Source organism: Myiozetetes cayanensis, unplaced genomic scaffold (assembly GCF_022539395.1).
Source record: "Myiozetetes cayanensis isolate MyiCay16 unplaced genomic scaffold, myiCay2020 scf2-11, whole genome shotgun sequence".
Classification (NCBI taxonomy): domain Eukaryota; kingdom Metazoa; phylum Chordata; class Aves; order Passeriformes; family Tyrannidae; genus Myiozetetes; species Myiozetetes cayanensis.
The window spans coordinates 7,397,584-7,415,103 of NW_026087411.1; the positions used below are offsets into that span (position 1 = coordinate 7,397,584).

Below are 17,520 nucleotides of genomic sequence, written 5' to 3' on the forward strand. Positions count from 1 at the left end.
GACTGTTGAGTTCAAGAACAGATCAGAAGTTGTTCTCATCTAAGAGATTGAAGCAAAGCACAGCAATAAACGAGGAGTTCTTAGAAATTGTTAATGACTGACGAATGTTCTGTTCCCAAACTGATGCACAGCAAGGGGGGAGCTTGAGGAGGAAGAACCAAGCGTGGATCAGGGAGATTGCACAGAAAAGTCTGGCAAAAATAAGTAAATGGAGAAGGTGGTGATTAGGGAAACTGAATGGTTTTGCAGAGGAAAAAAACAAAACAAAACAAAACAAACACTGAAATGTAAGTGTAAGCTTTAGGTTAATAACAAATCAGCAAAACAGGCCTTGCCAGTAAGAACCTGGGCCTGGCCACAGAGGCAGGTTATACATCAAAAAATGGTCTGATCCAGGGAAGGAATTTTCTGCCTGTTTTTATTAACAGATCCAGATGGCTAGGATGTCTCTTCTTTTGGGGGAAAAAATCTAGTTGATAAGATATCTAGGAATAAAATATTCCTAGATTTCGCTGAAGGCTTGTATTAAAACTGACTGGTCTCTAGCCAAAAAACAGTAACTTAAAATCTCCAAAAAAAAAGGAATTCTGATGTAAAACGGTCTTACTGTTTACATCTCTGTCATTGCAGCTGTATCTTGCAGATGCAAACCTGGAGTAAAACCAGCTAAGATAAGTTATGTGCAGCTAGAATTTCTATTACATAATGTAATGAGATTAAAATAAACAGAAATGAGGAATATAATACCTTAATTGTTACCTTTTTATGTTCCAAGTAGAGAGAGACAAGAACACATGAAAATATAATTTTTATCTTTTAATGCAGTTATGCCACTTCTAGTAGTTTTGAACCTTTAGATGCAGTACAAGGATGAACTAATTTGGTTTTAATTCCCTTTTCTGTTGAGTGAATGTGTCCAAGTTGCTTTTCTTTTATATCTGACTTCTTAAAGAAGTTAAAAATGAAAGATGGCATTTGTTACTGTGTAGGTAAGAGTCTGCAGAAAACCATGACTTCCATTTAATGCTTTGCATTATATTATCTGTATTTCTGACTAATATTTTTGAAAATATTGATATGTGAAAGGTCTTTTTAGAGTAAGTTACAGTGTGTTTTGTCACTTTCTGGTATTAGTAAAGCTCATCTGCAGCACAGTTACAATCATTCCAGCTAGGATCAAGACATCATGGAATTGTTTGGGTTGGAAGGGTTCCTAAAGGCCACCTAGTCCAATCCCCTTGCCGTGAGCAGGGACATTTTTAATCAGATCAAGTTGCTCAGGGCCCTGTCCAATTTGACCTTAAATCTTTCCAGGGATGGGGTATCCACCACCTCTCTGGGCAAGCTGTTCCAACATTTTACCACTCTCACTGTAAAAAACTTCTGTATCTCCTCGTAATTGGAAGCTGATTTAGCTACAGATAAATAAATCTGTAAACCCTGTACCTGTTTGGGATCTTCATAAACCATAATGATGTGACTTCCATAGTGCTTGACCTAATGCATGGGAAACAGCCTGCTTATGTGTCTGGGCTCCAGACACAGTTCTTTTCATAGCATTTGTCTTTGAAAAGGGTATTTGTGTTGCCTTAACTGTCTCTAAATTTTGAGGGTTTTTTAGTATAACGTGTGTCTTTGATCCCCTGAGTGTATCCTGCTTTGTCTTACCTTGTGCTGGTCTTCATATAAACATCCCTTACTCACAAACCTTGCTGGATGTAGTTTGTATGAAGCATTCCTCTCTCTGTTAACCCAGGGTGAGGGCTGCCACCTAATTAAATAATCTTCTGTCCTGACCCTTAACAGGCTGTAAGCAGCTTTTCCCAGCAAGGCAGGTAAACTCTTGGGACAGTGAGACAAAGCTTGAAAATACACGATTTTTAAGCGCATGTGTGTGTTCATGTGTGTTCCAGTAGTGTTTTATAGAAATAAACAAAGTCTTATTCTTCTTCATTTCTGTAAAAGGAAGAGAGGAAAGCAACCTCTTACGAACTGGCTTTGGGGAAAGTGTTTTAAGTTACAGTGGGTAAGGGAAGCTGTACTTTATCAGCAAAAGAGGAAGCCTTTTCATGTAGAAATTAAAACTGTCCTTTCTCAGGATGTTTGAATTGCCCTATTAGTGCAGGTCCTGAACTTTTAATGTCTATAAAACCTATTGATTCCAGATTGATTCATCCTGTTTCATTTGTAATAACAGGTAGAATAATAAGCATATCTAAAGGTACATTACTGACTAGAACTGACAAATGATTGGAAAGATAATGTGCCCCTTGTTGTATCTCTCTCACTCCTACATCTGTCTTTTCATTTGAAAGGAGTCAAAGGGAGTCTGTCCCTATTTTTTGCATATTTGTGAGAAAACATATAAATTGCCGAGACCTGGGAGCAGAGGGAGATGATACTTTTCATATCCAGTAAGGCACAGCTGAAAAAAACTGGTCTAATGAAAGACCAGAGGAATGCTGTGGGCCACAGAAGCCTTGTGAAGCTGTAGATTATCAGAGTGAGTTTTTGTTACTGATTGGCTCATTTTGCATCACTGTGAGATGCTGGATTTCAAATTGCTAGAGCAAGTGAAGATGTACAGTTGCCTCTAGCTTAGGTGCAACTACTGAGACAGCAGTTGTAAATGCTTCTGATCTGTGGATCTTGCTGCCCAAGGTGGTGTGAATTAAATGACCTGATTGTAGGGTTGTTTCTTCTCAGCTCTCAGTGGTAGCTAATAGCCCCCAAAGACTTGAAGCCACAAATTGAAAATCATTGCAAGGAACTTTTTGGTTTTTTCTTAACTGTGTTATGAAGAGTGGCCTTCTGATTTCCTAGATTTACTGCCAGTCCTGGGTAGGATAAACTGAGGATAAAAATGCTTTCTGTGTCTTTGACCCTGTGCCTATAATCATCACTTTATCAGATAGCTCTCTGCAGAACAAATGTATGGAACCTATTTGCAAGAAAGATCGAGACTAAAAGGTTGCTTTTTTTTTTTTTTTTTTTTTTTGAGACTGCTGTTTGCATAATCATTTCATGTAGTCATCTTGTTTGCCTAGCAGTTCATAAGATTTCCTGGTGGCATCCAGCTGTAGGTTGGTATAATTGGCTGCTTCTTTTAAGAAGACATTTGTTCTCCGGAGCTGTTGTGGGCTGACTGCTCAAAGGCCTTGCAACGACTGGAGGCAAGTGCTGTACAAGTACAGTGTTTGTTTTTTCACTGTTGTGTTTCTCTACCAGCTTTGCAAAGGCTTATTTATTTTGCTTAACTCTGCTAGAGATCAACATCTGTCGGTCTGACTTGTGAAGTTCTTATCTTCCTGCAGTAACTGATTAAGGCTGTAGAGATTGGCCTGCACGGGTTGTTAATGAGCTATTAATGTATGTAACTCCAATCTTGTGGAAACAATCTCTGCAATTACTGTTTTATCACTGGTCATGTGTTGGCTGACTGGTTCAGGCTTGGGCCAGTGCAAATTATGAAGGTGATGACTCAAGCATCAAACTAGAGCGATAATTTAATGGTGAAACAACAGTCTGAATGGAAATACTGCCAAAAGGCCTTAATTTATTCATTCTTTTTCTTGTGGGAGAGAAAAAAAGTGGGGAATTGCTTGATTGCTGATCATCTAACAGTTTGAGTTGGGGACAGATTTTGAGTACCTGATTCTTTCAAAATTAATCAAAATAGATGTTGTCATGTGGATTACCTTTTAGCATATCAGTATGTATTATAAGGAGCTAATTAGTGTGAGGTTCTGTGTCTATTAACACCTTTTGCTGCCATGGAAGAGAAAAATAATTGCATTAATAAATGCTGTTTGTGGTATGTTCAATTACATCCATCTTAGCTGTGCATTTTTCCATAATTTTGACTGCCGTGATCTCGGTGCTCATGTAATCTGTTTTCATTTGCAGTGCATGGATCAGTATGAAAAACTAAGTAGCTTGCTAGAGCTTTTTCAAGGAAAACATGATGCAGCATGATCATATGTATTCCTGTAGATATTTAAGGACCCCCCGGGCTGAGGCAATGATACAACACTGAGGTAGTCACTGTGCATGTGAGATTCTCCGCTCTGTGCCTCAGCTCCATGCAGACTCTTGGGAGGACTGTGTGCTTTGTCACTTGAATTTGAGAAATAGGAGGGAGTATAACCCTGCATGCCAAATAAGTCTGTTCACCACAGGATGGGGTTTTTTTTTCCTAGGGGAATTCAGAAGGGCATCTAAGAACTTCTAAGGAACTAACTGGCTGCTAAGACAAAATACTACCTGTGTTTTATAGCAGTGGCAGGTTTTAGTACTTTAGACATGGCAAAACTATTTTTGGTGCTATTCTGAATGTTTTGCACTTGTAGTTATGGTCAGCCAAGGAATCATAAATAGGTTTAGCCTCCTGGCATCTTCATCTTCTTTACAGAAAGAGCAGGTAACACACTGCAACTTTTTTTTTTTGCATGTGTGGAGTCGCTAGACCTGCGGGGAGCTCTTGCTTTGCACAGAGGTTAGGGAATCCCTTACAGGAATTATAAAATGGCTGGATTTGCAGTTAATCTGTGTTAATCTGAAGATTTTGAGTGATTTAAATATTTGGGCCTTCATGCTGCAGAAGACTGTCTAATTAAAAGGGGCGCTTTCCAGGGGTGGGGTGCAGCTCGTTACTGTGGTACACTGTAAGTCATGATGCTTCTGCCTCCTACCTAATTGGCAAAGAACCATCTACTTTGTGATGTGGAATGGATTTATAACTTCAGTAAATTTAATAACAGCTTCTGATCCATCATGCTGTTCCTAAACTCTCCCACAACAAATTTCCCGCAAGAAAAAAAAATGGAGATTTTCGTCTTCCAGAAGGACCTGCAATGTTCCTTCTTTCAAAAGTCAGAATAAAGACATTTTCTGATATTTTCATGTCAGACTTCCCCCTGCTACTTCTGTTTCCTTGCAAACAAAAGGTATGCATAATGACAGTGAAAATCCTAAGTAAATACCATGAAATTTTGGGTGACTTAGTCATACAGCACTATTTTTCTTCCCTCTGTCAATAGGAAAGAATTCTGCTCCCTGAAAATTGTGCATTTTGTTTTACAGCCTGCTTTGCACAGTGAAAGCAACTTCAGATTTTGTGCTGTAAAGCAATACCACTGGAATTTCGCTCCAGCCCAAACAATTTTACTGTTGGATGATAATCACCTCAAAGGTACCATCCCTAGTTTATGCAGAAGGTATCATACAACAAGAGATACTCCAGGCTGTCCTCGATGTGAAATCTAGTTTCAAAAAACCCATTTCTATAAGCCTACCTGTGGCAGGAAGAACAAGACCAGTAGTCATTCTAATGCTTTTCGGCTGATGGGGAACTCAACAGAACATTTTGTGACTTGAGTGCATGTGTTAATGCATAAATAACCAAACAGAGCTTTAAGAGAACAATATAACACAAAAAAAGAATAGACTGTTAGTTATCAGGATAGTACTGATGAGATGAGACTATTTGTGTTGAAAAAAAAATCAATATTATCTTTGTCTTTTCCCATTCATCTGAAATTGTTACATGACCCTTTCTGCAGACTTAGGAACAGCTGATAAAATTTTAGTGGAAAATTAATGCCCAGGAACTTGAGGTACACATCTGTACCTCACAATACTGTGACAGCTCTGTAACGCAGGCAAATCTTGGTATTAAAAACAATATGGAAATGTTTTTAATGTTGTGATAAGCATGTTACTAATGCTACAACTTCATGGATTAAAACTGACAAATATTTACTGAGGTGTACACAGTTCCACTGGGACCCACTATTCCCAAGGTAACAGCAGCCTGTGGATGAGACAACACTGCCATTCTGGCAAACCTTCTTAGTGGAATTACAGTCAGTGTCTTTTTCCTGTTATAGCTCATGCCAATTTTGGACTAGAATAAACAACGCTGTAGTGGCTTTTTGGTCAATGTAATTTGCAGTTTTCTGGCTGGGTTTTGCACACAGGAGTATTTTGCTACTTTCCCAGAGCTAAAAGTGTAGGATGTGTCTGGGAAATGTTTATGTTCTGTCCCTCTTGCAAAGAGAAACCCTGATGAGAAACACCCTCATGGCACGGTGAGGCAGAAGGCTACTTCTCAATTTTGACATACATAGCAGAGAATAAACACGGGTCATCAATAAATACTCTCTTGCCTTGCTGGACACAGCCTCTCCAGCTCTAGCAATACTTTGAGCAAGACCTCGGGAGCAAGCAACTGAAAGCCTTCATTCCCTGTGTCTGCATCCTGTAATCATACCCTGGGATGGAAGGGACTAATGAATGCCCCAGCAGCAGGGAATACATACCCAGTTTTCTCCTGATCAAGTGCAGTGGCTGTTAGTTATTACTGGATTTGGCTTAGGGTCAGGGAAGAGAGAAGTTGTTAGGGTGAAGGAGGAGCACGTCTGTAATCCTCATGGTAGTGAAACTCAATCTCCCTCTGCTGACCAGGTCAGTCTGTATCAGTAGCACAGTGAGATCTCACTTATACAGTGAGAATTTGCCTGGTGTGTATGGAGGCTGCCTCTTTTTCTCACACACATAAATGGAGATCTACCTTTCACGATTAACAACCTGCAGCCCTTCTTGTGTGGGCTTTCAGGGTTTTTTTTAAGCACTCTGTTCTGAGTGCAATAAATAGAGCATATTTTAGATTAATTCTCCAGGGAAATAATTTTCAGTATAACCTGGTTTTCAACACTCAAAAGCCTTTGGATGTAGCCTAAAGCTGTTGCAAACCCTGGGAGGTAAGAGCCTTTGAAATAGCTGTGTGGAATAAGCAGTGTTTTAAAAACAAAACAAAGCAAAATACTTCCCCTGATCTGAGCTGAGCTGCTTTCAGAGCCTTCCAGATCCTGCAAAGTCTGAATGACCCTGCAAATGGACTTCTTTAAAGAGGAAGTGCTGCTACCTGTTCAAGGCCCCTGAAGGTGCTGAAAAAGAGCAGAGAATGTCTAAAGCCAGTAAAACTTGTGGTACTAAGATAAAAAACATCCATCATTGAAGCAGTCAGGGCTGGAATCTTCTAAAGCACTTGGGATCTATAGATAAAGCAGTACATTCTTGGGAGTTCTTTAACAGAAGTAAAATACAACTTAACCTGTGACTATACCATCTTTTAAAAACAATACCAGAAAAAAAATAACTTGCAGTACTCTAACTACAGGTTTAGGAATTTATCTTGTTTGTACAGTGTTCAATTACATATCTGATTTGTACAATCATTGAGGAAGAATTCACCTCACAGTGTAACTCCTTTAGTTTACTGGTATTTTAGTAACATTTTTCTGCTGTTATTGAAGATGGTTGTTTATCTTCTTTAGAACACATGGATGTTCATTCTTGCTGAATCCATACATCTGTAGATCTGTACTGTAGAACATGATGAAAGCTTAAAATACTCAGTTCTTGGCATCACAGTAGCCAGTTTAAGTGTTTGCTTAAGATCTCCATTCGTGATTAGCCAGCTTTGAGTCTTCTCCTGTGTATCTCCTGACAGTTGGGATAATTATATTTTGAGAGTGTTTGGGTTGAGGTAACTCTGCAGATAACTTCCAGTTAAGATATAAAAAGTTTCCCAGGGATTGTCTAGTTTCTCTGAGGCTGATCTGGAAGCATGCTGAATCCCTGAGCAGACCAGTGAAAAGCTGTTGCTGTGGGCAGCCCCTCTTGCCCATTCCTTTATTGTCAACTTATAGGCTCTCCTGCATCCTTAATGTCCCCGTGTGGTGTGTGGTCATGTTCAGGAACCACACCTTGGTCAAATATGTCCTCAGCTGTAGTAATGTGCTCCTGCCTGCTGCTGTGGTGATGAAGGCCAGACATTGAACAGGTCCAGGGCATTGTTATCTTACACCCTGTCACTTCTGTTCTGTTTTATGGGATCACTAAGCACTTGTATGCTGAGTTTCCTGTGGAGCTGGGGATGCCAAATCTGCATCAGGACCACAGTGATTCTTTGCTACAGCTATGAACAAATCAATCCCTTAAACATTAGTGATAACCCTAACATCTAAGACAACTTTTCTGTTGTGCACACTTTTCTGGATGTCACTTTGGGAACAGCTCCATTAATACTCCGTTTACACGACTTGAGTTTAAGTAGAGGATTTTAAACACCCAACTGGTCGTTCATTTGCTGTGTGACTTTACACACCAGGTATCTCAGGTGGACCTGTAAACTTTAAGGACTCTTCTGAAATGTCCACTTTGAAAGGCAATTTGTATGAGGATCAGAAATTCTCATACTAATATGTAATGTATTTATATGTACATTGAGATTTACATAACATAATCTATATCTACTTACTAAAAAGTACGTGACGTTAAATGTGGTAAATTCAACATTGATGTCCAGCATAAATACTTTTTGGTAGAGGAAAAATAGTAGAAAAAAAGAAGGATTCTTCCTGACTTATAAAAGTTTCAAAATATAATATAGGCAGTGTTAGGTGAAATTTTGTATCTGCAAAAATCTGCATAAAGAAGACAAGCAGGATTGCTCACTAAGAAAATCTCAAGTCTTAAGAGTGAGACAGATCATAAAAGCTTCATATTTTCTTTGTTTTGGTGATACAGTCCAAATTCAAGGTGAATCCAGCAGAGATACTCACTTAAACTCTTTAATGATCATGTTTAAAGGAAAACTAAAATGAGAGACAGTGTACTATAAAAGCTGCAAAACAACTCAAAATACAAGAAAATCCACTTTAACCTTACTTAGTTGTACCATAAGCAATTTATCTGGCTCTCAGCACAACTGAGAGCTCACTCTAGTGTCTGTATTTGGAGCTATCTGGTCCCTTGCTATGGATTATCTTGTAAATGCAAATGAATGCTTTGTGCATTAGTAGTAACACATGGTTTTTAAGGATAACAGGACATTTAGTTTGACCTAATTATCTGGTTAGTGCCTTTTGCAATGACACACTGCTTTCTACAGCTAAGACTAAATACTCAACTGAAACAAAGATCACTTCTATAAATATGTAACTGTTTGTCACTTAGAACTCCTTTGATAGAAGATGCTAAAGCTGCAAACCTTGGTGTTTGAGAAAGCATGCTTTAAATTTGGATGGTTCCTGATGAGATATTCGGATTCTGTGCTGAGTTGCTTCCTTCAAACACCTGCATTGTCTTCAGTAATAAATTTTCATGCGAACTGGAGGAAGGCGTTTGGCCTATTCTTAGAGCAAGTCAAAATTACACTCTGCTTCTTCATGATCAGCTTCACATCTTCCTTTTATCTCTTGTGCATCAACAAGTGCGGGGCACTGAAGAAAAATCTTTTCCTTGCAGGAACTTCCAGCCTAAATGTAAAGGATAACTAAATGTTACTCATGTGATTTTTTTAGGGTTTAAGATCTCACTGTTCCTTACCATTAGGTTATAGTGTGTGGGTGGGTACCAGGTGTGTACATTGGCTCCTATTATGCTGCAGAAAAAGAGAATATACCATCGGTTTTGCCCTTCTTACTGGAGGTTTCTCACATATGATCTCCTTGCATGAACCTGCATGGGGCTGCTTTTTAACTCAGTTCTTAAAATATTATCTCCCTTAGCTTAACCACTTCATGCAGCTGAAGTTCCTCTGAAGTTAATTACTCCAATAGTTGGGCTGGGGACAGAATACTCATGTTGGCAGACTGTGCAGAAGGGGGAAAAAAATTCAGTGAAAGGAAAGGGTGTCTGTGAGTAGCAGCCTCTTGACTTTCCTTCTGTCACCAAAGCACCACCTCAACCACCAGTGTAGTTATTGACACTGGGTGGGTAAAGCTGGATTTCATTATCAGACTTGAGACCAGGGCTGGATCTGGGTCAGGCTGAGAGTTGGAAGGAGTGTAGTGCATGTGGATAGGGAAGAGCTGGAAACAGATGGCATCATAGTGGGAAGAATGAGGCAGCTCATCAGCTGGCAGTATTTCTGCTGCATTTTTGGCAATGGTTTCTTCTTCTTCAGGGAAGAATTTAGTGTTTGGTTAAGTTTTGTCATTAGTTTTTATAGTTATGGATCCTAAAAAATCATCTTGTCTTCTCTGAATTTAGTATTCCGTAAATTTAAAGCAATTTTAGATCCTAAGGAACATGACTAGTTCTCACATTATAGGACTGGATTTTCTTAATTAAAAAAAAAAAAAAAGCCCAAGTTATGTGTAAGTGTTTTGGCAAAGGGTTCCCCAAAACTCTGAGAAGAATATTCATCTTTGTGGCAGATGGTTCTACAGTAATTGCTGATTCATAATCTTTTGAAAAAGGAAGTAAGCTAATCATGAGTTTATGAACTAAGCATTTTGACTAAATTAACCTGTTTATGTCAGCATATTGCTTTTACAGGAAGCTTAGAGTTAGGAAATACTGCTTATATCTTACAAACATTACTGCTTATTTTATGAGTAGGGTTGATTTAGTTTAGTGATTGCATAGAAGAAAAGGACTCATACATTCATTTTTTATTCAATAAGTATTTCTTAAGCTTTGTTAAACAACAAGATAATTCTATTAATCATTCCTGTTTTTCTTAAGCAAAACCCTGAAATATATAAAACCAAGGATTAGCTTCATTTCTAGGGCATTTACTGTTCAGTTTTCAGAAGAGATGGCTTTCTCATTGACTAATTTTTCATGTGCTTTATAAAATTCCTGCTATAGATGTAAATTATCATTAACTTGTGGATGAATAACAGTGATTCTTAAGCTTTAAAATTTTAATACTTTTTATACATCTACTTAGTTAAAAAAACATGAGTAGCTGCCTGTGAGAAGGACAACTGCTTCCTTGAAGGGAGAATTTATCTAATTATATATAAACATTTATTCCATGCTCATCACCATAGTAACTGAGGCCTCAAGTCGATGTGCTTTGCTGAGCAGGATTGAAAATGCTGTAGTGAGCCAAGGCCTGAACTTCTGTAAGAAAATGCAGTTTCACATTTGGTTGAGGCACAGCCAGTCCCAGCTACACCTTTTTGACCTTGTGCCACTATTTATATTCCTGTGGCTGCGAGCGTGGCGGAAACCTGGGAGTGGCTGAAAATTAACCTCCTGAAAATTAGTGTTCACCAAATCATCCTTCTGATCTGCCTGAGCACGTGATTGCATGAGCCCCAGTGAGGCACTGGGGAGAGTCAGGAATCTGTGACTGTGATGAGTGTGGGGAAGAGACAGCTACAAATTAAGCTGATTACAAAGCTGCTGCAGAAGCCACTTGTTTAGGGCCTGACTGTGCTGTAGCTGAAATTGTTGAAAAACAGGTACTGAGTTGGGACTTGAGCCAGTTTAAATGAGGAAATGATCTAACCCATATTAATTTTGAAGTGTTTTTTGTGACTTTGGAAGTATATTCCGGAGCCAAGTCTATCTACTTGGTGCTGTTCTGAGAAAAGAAAATGCCAACAGGATTGAAATTCGATGTCTCTTCTCATACGCTGATCTCTGAAAACTGGCCACAGAATTTAATGAGAATGTTCACTTCAGGGGCTCTGTTACAATTAACTTCCTGCATCTCTTTGTTTTCAGTTTGATCTTATTTTTATCTGTATTTAGACAATTGCTGTCAGAAAAGCCTCTTCTTTTTAATTCAGCTTGCATTTTAATGGCAGCAAGGTTAGTACTAGCTATTTCTGTAGCCTATTTGTAAGTAAATCTCAGATGTATTCCTTTTTCAGATGCTCCCTCTGTCTTATAAAACATTACAATAGCATGTGTTTTATAACTACAAAGCTTTAGAAACTCAGATTTTAAAACTTCAGAAAAACTTGATGAGGGCTTTTGCTTTTTATCTGCTACATTAACCGGGCCATCATTTTGAGCCTTTAAAATTACAGTGCTATTTTATTTTCCAGCACACTTTAGGTCATCACTTCACCATCCAAGGTCTTGATCCCGTGGAGACTTGCACACTTGTTTAACAATGCATGTTTCAAAGGGTACCACTGATTTATTACTCTTCCTATGCTGTTACCTGCTTTGAAGACAGTCAGGTGCTGGGGCATCTGCATTATTTCTGCAGTGTTTGCAAACAGAGAAATGATTTGCAGGTGTAGCACAGCACTACAGTTAATCACACCAGCAAACTGCAGTGTGATCTCCTATAGCCATTTATAGTCTGAGTTTTTAAGAGCTGTAGCTCTGCTTTTGGCTTGGTTACCTTCTGTGGCTGTTGCAGATTACATTTGCGATCAACTTGTTGCCAAACTCCCACTCGATGTTAAGGTCATGTTTACTACTGCGCAGCTGCATGGTGAAGAGTTGCAGTAAAAGCAAAATAAACTTCAGGACTCTTTGTGAAGCAGCTTAGTGTCACTCTGTGGGAGTGGAGAGCAAGTGGATGTTGGGCAGAAGCTCAAACTGACAGTACACTGAGGCAGAATGCTGTTGGCAGCAGTTAAATTGTACTGTTTCATTATAGCTGATGTGTTCTTGACTCCAGCTCTAATAAAAACATCTTATGAGTGTTCTGAGCACTGTTTAAAAAAGGGTATAGATGTAAGAAAACTGGAGTCTGCAGCTCTTCATCATGGAGTTAGTACAGTGAAAGTGTTTCTTCCATTAGCCAGGCCGAGGGATCTGGTAGCCTCCCAAAAACCCCGTGCACATCAAATTTCTGGCACTGCTGATGAAAAGAATGCTGTTGGAACATCTGAGTTCGTGTTACTCTCCCAGGGAAGGGCTGCAAAGGCTAAATGTGGCCCTCCCAGGTAAGGGTTAAGGTGTTCTACAAGTGAGATCCAATGGGGCTTCCATTATGACTGTAACTATTCTGGATTAGACATCCACACCCACATGCCCCTTTTTTTGGTTTAAAATCTTGTAGGTAGATGCATCTTTGCTGGTGTGAATGCCAATAATTCTTTTAGCTTAAAAAAAGCCCCCAAAAACAACAACAAAAAACATGGCCAGGAGAAGGAGTATGACTGCCACTGACATTTTGACAAGCCTATTTTAGCTTTAAGGAACAAGGTGTATGCAGTGATGATCAGATGCGTTTGACAGGCAAAATTCTCCAAAATACCAAGTTCCCTGTGTGAAAATAGGCCACAGAGCAGAGGAGAAGAATTTTTGTATTATCCTTACATAAGGGGAGAGATATAAACCTAACTTTAGTTAAACACCAAAAATCCATTGAGATCAACACCTTATTGCCCTACTTGTATAAAAGCTTCAGCTGAAGGTCTCAACTTTTTAAAGATCAGACAATCAAATTCAGGAAACTAAACTACTTTATTTCTGGTATTATGATCAATTTTTTTTTTCCCCTCAGTTTTCAGTTCCTGAAAAGTTGAGGCAACTGGTACCTTGGGGGCATGATCCATACTAACTTCACGATGTGTTGTAAATAAATGTGCAAGACTTCACGGAACAGTGTCAGAATTGGAGATATCATGAGTTTTGGCCTGACTCAGATTTGTGTGCTCTCAAATCCCAGTGAACCTGGATGGGGTCTGAAACCATTTTATCACACCTGGACTCAGCCTTTTTTACCTCTACTGTCAATTATTTTTGCTGATCTATTTTTGTGTTAGTATTGTTTCTTTTTATAGACAGGACTAAATGCAATTTGGAATGATTCCAATATTTATCGTGGTGGGTTTACCTTGGCTGGATGCCACCTGCTCTATCACTCCCCTCTTCAGCTGGACACGGGAGAGAAAATATAACCAAAGGCTTATGGGTCTAGGTAAGGACAGGGAGAGATCATTCACCAGTTACTGTAACAAGCAAAACAGACTGGACTTGGGGAAATCAGTTTAATTTATTACCTATTAAATCAGAGTGGAATAATGAGAAATAAAACCCAAATCTTAAAACACCTTCTCCCCCCAACTCCCTTCTTCCAGGCTTAACTTTACTCCCAAATTCCAGAAATGCAGGCACTTTTGCAGTCTCCTGCTCTGATTTGTCATATTCAAAGTGTGGAAAGTAAGAGCACTTTTGTGTCCATTGCTATTTCACAGATGCAAATTACTCAGAAATGGCATTGCTTCACACAGAATGCTGCAACTGCTCTCCTTTACCAGACGGGTCAAATACCTGAAATATAGCTATTCTGGACTGTAAAACTTTTAAAAATCATTGAATGACTTCTGTAAAGCTTAATGCACATTGTAATGATGTCCAAGGATTATGTGAGTATTTCATGTCCCGTTAAAGTGAGCTTCCAAATCAATGTATTGACTTCACTCCTGAGCTGGAGGCGCTGTAGTTGCCCAGGTTCAGGTTTCACCCTCAAACACCAATCTAATCGAAGCAGAAGAGTCCTGATAACACTTCTGTTTTTCTGTGCTTGCTCCTTGGGCTTCCTTTGCCAGGCAGGAGTTATGTCATGCCCTCTGGGGACTGTGATTTGACTCCCCAGTCACACCCCTTTCTCTTGAGTTAAAATCCTGGTTCGCCTCCCATGCCAGAGTAGCACAAAAAGGAACCATATTGGGATAAAAGACCTGGTACTCATTAATGTTCAGGGTTAAGTAGATATGGGACTTAGGAAGGATTGTACCCTGCCATTTATTTTTGCTAATTTGGAGTAAGTGAAAGAGCTGAGCCAATAGAACCTTGGAGAGGCAAATGATTATTTTAACCCCTCATCTTGTTAGAAAGTAATATTTTGAAGAAAAAAAACCCCATACTCGATTTTTATGAGTCTTATGTCTACTCCCCATGTTAATTTTGCAGTCATGATACAGAGGCAAGTAGCTTATAGTGTTACTTAGTTATATACAGTCTTAGTTATGAAATGCTACTTACAGAGCTCTTTGGACTAAAGGAGGTTTTTGCAGAAAATCTTCTGTTACAAAATTTGCAGCTACTAGATCAAATTAATTAAGCATCCCAAATTCCAGTTAATTTTTTGTGTCTATATATTTAATTTCTGCTAAATGAGCTTGAAAATGGAAAGTTTTTTGTAAGGTTTGTGTTTTGCCAGTCTTTATTTGAAAGGTAATTTTTGAATGATCTTTAATATTAGGAAATGTTTGAAATAACCAGGGATAATTGTTGCTTTTTCAGAGTGGTCTGAGGTTTTTCTGTTTCTTACAGAGATTCTAATGTTCTTTTTTCTTTGAAGTCAAGTAAAGCAGGTAGATGCTTAGCAACTCTGAAATTAAAGCTATATATCTAGGTATCTAGCTTTGATTAAGACACTGTGGATCAGTTTATGAGTGATTACTGGAACCAGAGTGAAACCAAGTAACTCTTGTTTCCCAGACTTGAGTTCTAATTACCTGCCTTGTACTTTGTCCTTTGCCTTTTTATCTTAGAGCAAAATTGACTCCAGCGTTTTGTGTTCCTCAGCTGCAGTTTCAAGTTTTAAGAGAATGATTCTTTTCAGAAACTTCAAAAAGTCGAAAATTTCTTCTCAAATGTAGCAAAAAAACCACTCCAAAACCCTACTCAAAGAAATAGAAGTCATAGAATGAGTGTAAATATTGGCGTGCTGTCATTGTAAGCTACAAGTCCTACCGGGAAAATTTATGTCAAGTTCACTTTAAGTCCTTGCACTCACAATAAGTCAAATGAGCACTGTAACTCAGTAAAGATTTCTATTTGACCTAAGGAGATTTAACCTTCCAAGGTGATCTCAGCTACCCTCCAAAATATATCACTGAGGGTGCTTTTTAACCTGCTTTCTATGTTCAAGCTTTATCAATACTCACACTGAACTTTGAAGAGAGTCTCTGGACAGCTCATTGTATGAAATGTCAGCAACAGATGTAATTATGATAAAAAAAAGGGACAACTGAAGTGGCTTTGCACAGCTGTGCCTTTTCCCTCTGGGACTTATTAAGTGTTATACAAACAAAACTCTCTGGCTGCCTTTGCTTGTATTGGGACTTGCAGTCCTTTTTCAAACTGTGCTATCTGTTTTGTTTCATTACTAATATTTTTTCAGCAATTTATGTTTACCATATAGCATGATAATTTTGCAGGGTTAATTACCTGTGGAAAGGAACAGTTTGTTCTGAAAAATTGCCCTGAGCATAGAGTGTGATCCGATGTGCTCTGCAGATTGCAGATGTGTTAGATAAGGCTTTGATTAAAGAAAATTTAGGAGAGTTATCACATCAGAGCTGGCTTTTCTTACTTAACATTTAGCCTTCTGTGGAGCTGACCACGGCCTGCAGCTGAATCTGTCTTTATTAATGTTAATTATGTGCAAGGCAAAACAGCCTGCATGATTATACCATAGTTGGCTTTGGAACAATAACAAGGATTGAAGACAGGGAAGACTTGTAGTATTTTTTGTCACTTTTGGAGGTGGAGGAAAGAGTTCTGAGCAACACGTAAGACCACTGGAGTAGAAGATTAATTTTGTTGAATCCCTTCTACCCCATTTTTTTCCTCAGGGCTTTGATCTGTGACTAGATCTGTGTCTCTAGCAGTTAGTTATTCAGGGCAGAACTGTTTCTGGAAGCTCCTATGAAGTTGGGAGTAGGGTATCTCTAGTGCTCTGAGTGTGCAAACCCACAGCACAATCTCAGCCACTACAACTGGAGCCCAGGCTTATTACCTGTCACATGCAAAATATGTTTACCCTGATGTGTTGAAATCACTACTACAGCAGGCCTCAAGGGCTCCTTGTCCCCTCTGTGTGCCTGTGTTATTCCCACTGTTGATGATGTTGGGAATTAGCTGTACACATGAGGAGGAGGATATACCCATTGGACTAAACTTAGACAGCAGGGAATACGAAATTCTCCAGCTATTAGATGGTGAGAACAGCACAGTTTAAGCATCACTCCCACTTGACTTGTCACCTCTGCATTTTGTGATATTCTTGCTAAGGAAACAGTAGTGGAAGTAGCAGCTGGGAAGCACAGTGCTACCTTGATGGAAATTGCAGCTGAGAGCTGCAGATCAAGCATGGCACAGAATTCTGAATGATGAAAGTAAGCTGGTAAAAGCTGACTGTCACTTGCTGAATTAATCAGTCGTTGTCCACAGAGAGGATTGCTATTATTTGTGTTATTTAAAATATATTTCCAAACTTGTATTCAAAATGTATTTTCAAACTTGTTTCTTTCAGTTGTTAGGCTAGAATTCATCTCAAGATGTAAAGTTCTTTGAATTACAGCGATTTATTGTTCCTCTTCCAATACTATTTGGATAGCTGATAAGTTCAGTCACATAAGTGGCATTTATACATCAGATATGTCTGGACATAAACGGTGTTGGACTTGACATGCACAGGTTTTTCTGCTATATAAATGACTGCACTGGGGGTGGGAAGGAGTAATAGTGTAACATAACACAAGGGTCTGAGAATGGTTTAGCTTATAAATATTTGATCTTTGGTTTTCGGGGCTTTTTTTTTTTCCCTTTTTTTTTTTTTTTTTTTTTTTCCCTCCTTTCGTTTTCTGAATCTTCTTTGCTAATCCTGTGTGGAAGCTGTCAGGCGTGGGGCACTCCAGAATGTTTAGAGCTCCTACACATTTCCAAATTGAGAACTGAGCGAGTGTCATCTTTGCAAGAGAAAAGCTCCCTCCTGTGGAAGACAGAAACCTCTGCCGT

The 17,520-nt window shown here is 38.9% G+C and overlaps 1 protein-coding gene across 1 annotated transcript in view; it reads right to left on the bottom strand.

Moving 5' to 3' along the window:
• Nucleotides 1-7,714: 7,714 nt before the first annotated feature.
• The window catches only part of MACROD2 (mono-ADP ribosylhydrolase 2), a 1,470,694-nt gene continuing 1,460,888 nt past the window's right edge, over nt 7,715-17,520 (bottom strand). Inside the window, exon 19 of the mRNA XM_050314972.1 lies at nt 7,715-7,728. The gene's annotated coding sequence lies outside the window, so the exon portion shown is untranslated. The remainder of the gene's footprint in view (nt 7,729-17,520) is intronic.